The sequence below is a fragment of the Oncorhynchus kisutch genome, unplaced genomic scaffold, assembly GCF_002021735.2.
Source record: "Oncorhynchus kisutch isolate 150728-3 unplaced genomic scaffold, Okis_V2 scaffold3750, whole genome shotgun sequence".
Lineage (NCBI taxonomy): Eukaryota > Metazoa > Chordata > Actinopteri > Salmoniformes > Salmonidae > Oncorhynchus > Oncorhynchus kisutch.
The window spans coordinates 1-6,468 of record NW_022265695.1 but is presented as its reverse complement, the minus strand read 5'-3'; the positions used below and the strand labels follow the sequence as shown (position 1 = coordinate 6,468).

Here is a 6,468-nt window from a genome sequence, read left to right as displayed (position 1 = left end):
CTTTATCCGTAGAATGAGATTATCTAAGGCCGGTTAGCTCAGTTGGTTAGAGCGTCGTGCTAATAACGCGAAGGTCGCGGGTTCGATACCCGTACTGGCCAGGAGATTTTATTTTTACTTTACTACTCTCTCTTTCTGTCTTTCTCCACTCCTTACTCTCTCTTTCTCCACTCCTTACTCTCTCTTTCTGTCTTTCTCCACTCCTTACTCTCTCTTTCTGTCTTTCTCCACTCCTTACTCTCCCTTTCTGTCTTTCTCCACTCCTTACTCTCTCTTTCTGTCTTTCTCCACTCCTTACTCTCTCTTTCTGTCTTTCTCCACTCCTTACTCTCTCTTTCTGTCTTTCTCCACTCCTTGCTCTCTCTCTCTGTCTTTCTCCACTCTTTACTCTCTCTTTCTCCTCTCCTTACTCTCTCTTTCTGTCTTTCTCCACTCCTTACTCTCTCTCTTTCTCCACTCCTTATTCTCTCTTTCTCCACTCCCTACTCTCTCTTTCTCCACTCCTTACTCTCTCTTTCTCCACTCCTTACTCTCCCTTTCTGTCTTTCTCCACTCCTTACTCTCTTTCTCCACTCCTTACTCTCTCTTTCTCCACTCCTTACTCTCCCTTTCTGTCTTTCTCCACTCCTTACTCTCTCTTTCTCCACTCCTTACTCTCTCTTTCTCCACTCCTTACTCTCCCTTTCTGTCTTTCTCCACTCCTTACTCTCTCTTTCTCCACTCCTTACTCTCTCTTTCTCCACTCCTTACTCTCTCTTTCTGTCTTTCTCCACTCCTTACTCTCTCTCTTTCTCCACTCCTTACTCTCTCTTTCTCCACTCCTTACTCTCTCTTTCTGTCTTTCTCCACTCCTTACTCTCTCTTTCTGTCTTTCTCCACTCCTTACTCTCTCTTTCTCCACTCCTTACTCTCCCTTTCTGTCTTTCTCCACTCCTTACTCTCTCTTTCTCCACTCCTTACTCTCTTTCTCCACTCCTTACTCTCCCTTTCTGTCTTTCTCCACTCCTTACTCTCTCTTTCTCCACTCCTTACTCTCTCTTTCTCCTCTCCTTACTCTCCCTTTCTGTCTTTCTCCACTCCTTACTCTCTCTTTCTCCACTCCTTACTCTCTCTTTCTCCACTCCTTACTCTCTCTTTCTGTCTTTCTCCACTCCTTACTCTCTCTTTCTCCACTCCTTACTCTCTCTTTCTCCTCTCCTTACTCTCTCTTTCTCCGCTCTTATTTAGTACGGTGTAGTTATTTCCACCTTTATCCGTAGAATGAGCATTATCTAAGGCCGGTTAGCTCAGTTGGTTAGAGCGTCGTGCTAATAACGCGAAGTTTGCGGGTTCGATACCCGTACTGTCCAGGAGATTTTGTTTTTACTTTACTACTCTCTCTTTCTGTCTTTCTCCACTCCTTACTCTCTCTTTCTCCACTCCTTACTCTCTCTTTCTGTCTTTCTCCACTCCTTACTCTCTCTTTCTGTCTTTCTCCACTCCTTACTCCCTCTTTCTGTCTTTCTCCACTCCTTACTCTCTCTTTCTGTCTTTCTCCACTCCTTACTCTCTCTTTCTGTCTTTCTCCACTCCTTACTCTCTCTTTCTGTCTTTCTCCACTCCTTACTCTCTCTTTCTCCACTCCTTACTCTCTCTCTCTGTCTTTCTCCACTCTTTACTCTCTCTTTCTCCACTCCTTACTCTCTCTTTCTGTCTTTCTCCACTCCTTACTCTCTCTTTCTGTCTTTCTCCACTCCTTACTCCCTCTTTCTGTCTTTCTCCACTCCTTACTCTCTCTTTCTGTCTTTCTCCACTCCTTACTCTCTCTTTCTGTCTTTCTCCACTACTTACTCCCTCTTTCTGTCTTTCTCCACTCCTTACTCTCTCTTTCTGTCTTTCTCCACTCCTTACTCTCTCTTTCTGTCTTTCTCCACTCCTTACTCTCTCTTTCTCCACTCCTTACTCTCCCTTTCTGTCTTTCTCCACTCCTTACTCTCTCTTTCTCCACTCCTTACTCTCCCTTTCTGTCTTTCTCCACTCCTTACTCTCTCTTTCTCCACTCCTTACTCTCTCTTTCTCCTCTCCTTACTCTCCCTTTCTGTCTTTCTCCACTCCTTACTCTCTCTTTCTCCACTCCTTACTCTCTCTTTCTCCACTCCTTACTCTCTCTTTCTGTCTTTCTACACTCCTTACTCTCTCTCTTTCTCCACTCCTTACTCTCTCTTTCTCCACTCCTTACTCTCTCTTTCTCCGCTCTTATTTAGTACGGTGTAGTTATTTCCACCTTTATCCGTAGAATGAGCATTATCTAAGGCCGGTTAGCTCAGTTGGTTAGAGCGTCGTGCTAATAACGCGAAGGTCGCGGGTTCGATACCCGTACTGGCCAGGAGATTTTGTTTTTACTTTACTACTCTCTCTTTCTGTCTTTCTCCACTCCTTACTCTCTCTTTCTCCACTCCTTACTCTCTCTTTCTGTCTTTCTCCACTCTTTTCTCTCTCTTTCTCCACTCCTTACTCTCTCTTTCTGTCTTCTCCACTCCTTACTCTCTCTTTCTGTCTTTCTCCACTCCTTACTCTCTCTTTCTGTCTTTCTCCACTCCTTACTCTCTCTTTCTGTCTTTCTCCACTCCTTACTCTCTCTTTCTGTCTTTCTCCACTCCTTACTCTCTCTTTCTCCGCTCTTATTTAGTACGGTGTAGTTATTTCCACCTTTATCCGTAGAATGAGCATTATCTAAGGCCGGTTAGCTCAGTTGGTTAGAGCGTCGTGCTAATAACGCGAAGGTCGCGGGTTCGATACCCGTACTGGCCAGGAGATTTTGTTTTTACTTTACTACTCTCTCTTTCTGTCTTTCTCCACTCCTTACTCTCTCTTTCTGTCTTTCTCCACTCCTTACTCTCTCTTTCTGTCTTTCTCCACTCCTTACTCCCTCTTTCTGTCTTTCTCCACTCCTTACTCTCTCTTTCTGTCTTTCTCCACTCCTTACTCTCTCTTTCTGTCTTTCTCCACTCCTTACTCTCTCTTTCTCCACTCCTTACTCTCCTTTCTGTCTTTCTCCACTCCTTACTCTCTCTTTCTCCACTCCTTACTCTCTCTTTCTCCACTCCTTACTCTCTCTTTCTGTCTTTCTCCACTCCTTACTCTCTCTTCTCCACTCCTTACTCTCTCTTTCTCCACTCCTTACTCTCTCTTTCTGTCTTTCTCCACTCCTTACTCTCTTCTTTCTCCACTCCTTATTCTCTCTTTCTCCACTCCTTACTCTCTCTTTCTCCACTCCTTACTCTCTCTTTCTCCACTCCTACTCTCTCTTTCTCCACTCCTTACTCTCTCTTTCTCCTCTCCTTACTCTCTCTTTCTGTCTTTCTCCACTCCTTACTCTCTCTCTTTCTCCACTCCTTACTCTCTCTTTCTCCACTCCCTACTCTCTCTTTCTCCACTCCTTACTCTCTCTTTCTCCACTCCTTACTCTCTCTTTCTCCACTCCTTACTCTCTCTTTCTCCACTCCTTACTCTCTCTTTCTGTCTTTCTACACTCCTTACTCTCTCTCTTTCTCCACTCCTTACTCTCTCTTTCTCCACTCCTTACTCTCTCTTTCTCCGCTCTTATTTAGTACGGTGTAGTTATTTCCACCTTTATCCGTAGAATGAGCATTATCTAAGGCCGGTTAGCTCAGTTGGTTAGAGCGTCGTGCTAATAACGCGAAGGTCGCGGGTTCGATACCCGTACTGGCCAGGAGATTTTGTTTTTACTTTACTACTCTCTCTTTCTGTCTTTCTCCACTCCTTACTCTCTCTTTCTCCACTCCTTACTCTCTCTTTCTGTCTTTCTCCACTCCTTACTCTTTCTCCACTCCTTACTCTCTCTTTCTCCACTCCCTACTCTCTCTTTCTCCACTCCTTACTCTCTCTTCTCCACTCCTTACTCTCTCTTTCTGTCTTTCTCCACTCCTTACTCTCTCTTTCTGTCTTTCTCCACTCCTTACTCTCTCTTTCTCCACTCCTTACTCTCTCTTTCTGTCTTTCTCCACTCCTTACTCTCTCTTTCTGTCTTTCTCCACTCCTTACTCCCCCTTTCTGTCTTTCTCCACTCCTTACTCTCTCTTTCTGTCTTTCTCCACTCCTTACTCTCTCTTTCTGTCTTTCTCCACTCCTTACTCTCTCTTTCTGTCTTTCTCCACTCCTTACTCTCTCTTTCTCCACTCCTTACTCTCTCTCTCTGTCTTTCTCCACTCTTTCTCTCTCTTTCTCCACTCCTTACTCTCTCTTTCTGTCTTTCTCCACTCCTTACTCTCGCTTTCTGTCTTTCTCCACTCCTTACTCCCTCTTTCTGTCTTTCTCCACTCCTTACTCCTCTTTCTGTCTTTCTCCACTCCTTACTCTCTCTTTCTGTCTTTCTCCACTCCTTACTCTCTCTTTCTCCGCTCTTATTTAGTACGGTGTAGTTATTTCCACCTTTATCCGTAGAATGAGCATTATCTAAGGCCGGTTAGCTCAGTTGGTTAGAGCGTCGTGCTAATAACGCGAAGGTCGCGGGTTCGATACCCGTACTGGCCAGGAGATTTTGTTTTTACTTTACTACTCTCTCTTTCTGTCTTTCTCCACTCCTTACTCTCTCTTTCTGTCTTTCTCCACTCCTTACTCTCTCTTTCTGTTTCTCCACTCCTTACTCCCTCTTTCTGTCTTTCTCCACTCCTTACTCTCTCTTTCTGTCTTTCTCCACTCCTTACTCTCTCTTTCTGTCTTTCTCCACTCCTTACTCTCTCTTTCTCCACTCCTTACTCTCCTTCTGTCTTTCTCCACTCCTTACTCTCTCTTTCTCCACTCCTTACTCTCTCTTTCTCCACTCCTTACTCTCCCTTTCTGTCTTTCTCCACTCCTTACTCTCTCTTTCTCCACTCCTTACTCTCTCTTTCTCCACTCCTTACTCTCTCTTTCTGTCTTTCTCCACTCCTTACTCTCTCTCTTTCTCCACTCCTATTCTCTCTTTCTCCACTCCTTACTCTCTCTTTCTCCACTCCTTACTCTCTCTTTCTCCACTCCTTACTCTCTCTTTCTCCACTCCTTACTCTCTCTTTCTCCTCTCCTTACTCTCTCTTTCTGTCTTTCTCCACTCCTTACTCTCTCTCTTTCTCCACTCCTTATTCTCTCTTTCTCCACTCCCTACTCTCTCTTTCTCCACTCCTTACTCTCTCTTTCTCCACTCCTTACTCTCTCTTTCTCCACTCCTTACTCTCTCTTTCTCCTCTCCTTACTCTCTCTTTCTGTCTTTCTACACTCCTTACTCTCTCTCTTTCTCCACTCCTTACTCTCTCTTTCTCCACTCCTTACTCTCTCTTTCTCCGCTCTTATTTAGTACGGTGTAGTTATTTCCACCTTTATCCGTAGAATGAGCATTATCTAAGGCCGGTTAGCTCAGTTGGTTAGAGCGTCGTGCTAATAACGCGAAGGTCGCGGGTTCGATACCCGTACTGGCCAGGAGATTTTGTTTTTACTTTACTACTCTCTCTTTCTGTCTTTCTCCACTCCTTACTCTCTCTTTCTCCACTCCTTACTCTCTCTTTCTGTCTTTCTCCACTCCTTACTCTTTCTCCACTCCTTACTCTCTCTTTCTCCACTCCCTACTCTCTCTTTCTCCACTTCCTTACTCTCTCTTTCTCCACTCCTTACTCTCTCTTTCTGTCTTTCTCCACTCCTTACTCTCTCTTTCTGTTCTTTCTCCACTCCTTACTCTCTCTTTCTCCACTCCTTACTCTCTCTTTCTGTCTTTCTCCACTCCTTACTCTCTCTTTCTGTCTTCCCACTCCTTACTCCCCTTTCTGTCTTTCTCCACTCTTACTCTCTCTTTCTGTCTTTTCTCCACTCCTTACTCTCTCTTCTGTCTTTCTCCCACTCCTTACTCTCTCTTTCTGTCTTTCTCCACTCCTACTCTCTCTTTCTCCCACTCCTTACTCTCTCTTCTGTCTTTCTCCACTCTTTCTCTCTCTTTCTCCACTCCTTACTCTCTCTTTCTGTCTTTCTCCACTCCTTACTCTCGCTTTCTGTCTTTCTCCACTCCTTACTCCCTCTTTCTGTCTTTCTCCACTCCTTACTCCCTCTTTTCTGTCTTTCTCTCACTCCTTACTCTCTCTTTCTGTCTTTCTCCACTCCTTACTCTCTCTTTCTCCGCTCTTATTTAGTACGGTGTAGTTATTTCCACCTTTATCCGTAGAATGAGCATTATCTAAGGCCGGTTAGCTCAGTTGGTTAGAGCGTCGTGCTAATAACGCGAAGGTCGCGTGTTCGATACCCGTACTGGCCAGGAGATTTTGTTTTTACTTTACTTACTCTCTCTTTCTGTCTTTCTCCACTCCTTACTCTCTCTTTCTGTCTTTCTCCACTCCTTACTCTCTCTTCTGTCTTTCTCCACTACTTCTCCCTCTTTTCTGTCTTTCTCCACTCCTTACTCTCTCTTTCTGTCTTTCTCCACTCCTTACTCTCTCTTTCTGTCTT

General features: G+C 44.6%; 8 non-coding genes across 8 annotated transcripts; all 8 read left to right on the top strand.

Annotated features, from left to right (window-relative positions):
• Nucleotides 1-27: 27 nt before the first annotated feature.
• trnai-aau (transfer RNA isoleucine (anticodon AAU)) lies at nt 28-101 on the top strand. The gene has a single exon. It is a non-coding gene; the product is annotated as a tRNA-Ile (tRNA).
• Nucleotides 102-1,275: 1,174 nt separating this feature from the next.
• Nucleotides 1,276-1,349, top strand: trnai-aau (transfer RNA isoleucine (anticodon AAU)). The gene has a single exon. It is a non-coding gene; the product is annotated as a tRNA-Ile (tRNA).
• Nucleotides 1,350-2,291: 942 nt separating this feature from the next.
• Nucleotides 2,292-2,365, top strand: trnai-aau (transfer RNA isoleucine (anticodon AAU)). The gene has a single exon. It is a non-coding gene; the product is annotated as a tRNA-Ile (tRNA).
• A 351-nt stretch (nt 2,366-2,716) lies between these two features.
• On the top strand, nt 2,717-2,790 carry trnai-aau (transfer RNA isoleucine (anticodon AAU)). Its single transcript has one exon. It is a non-coding gene; the product is annotated as a tRNA-Ile (tRNA).
• An 848-nt stretch (nt 2,791-3,638) lies between these two features.
• Nucleotides 3,639-3,712, top strand: trnai-aau (transfer RNA isoleucine (anticodon AAU)). Its single transcript has one exon. It is a non-coding gene; the product is annotated as a tRNA-Ile (tRNA).
• Nucleotides 3,713-4,459: 747 nt separating this feature from the next.
• trnai-aau (transfer RNA isoleucine (anticodon AAU)) lies at nt 4,460-4,533 on the top strand. The gene has a single exon. It is a non-coding gene; the product is annotated as a tRNA-Ile (tRNA).
• Nucleotides 4,534-5,380: 847 nt separating this feature from the next.
• On the top strand, nt 5,381-5,454 carry trnai-aau (transfer RNA isoleucine (anticodon AAU)). Its single transcript has one exon. It is a non-coding gene; the product is annotated as a tRNA-Ile (tRNA).
• A 749-nt stretch (nt 5,455-6,203) lies between these two features.
• On the top strand, nt 6,204-6,277 carry trnai-aau (transfer RNA isoleucine (anticodon AAU)). The gene has a single exon. It is a non-coding gene; the product is annotated as a tRNA-Ile (tRNA).
• The last annotated feature ends 191 nt before the right edge of the window (nt 6,278-6,468 follow it).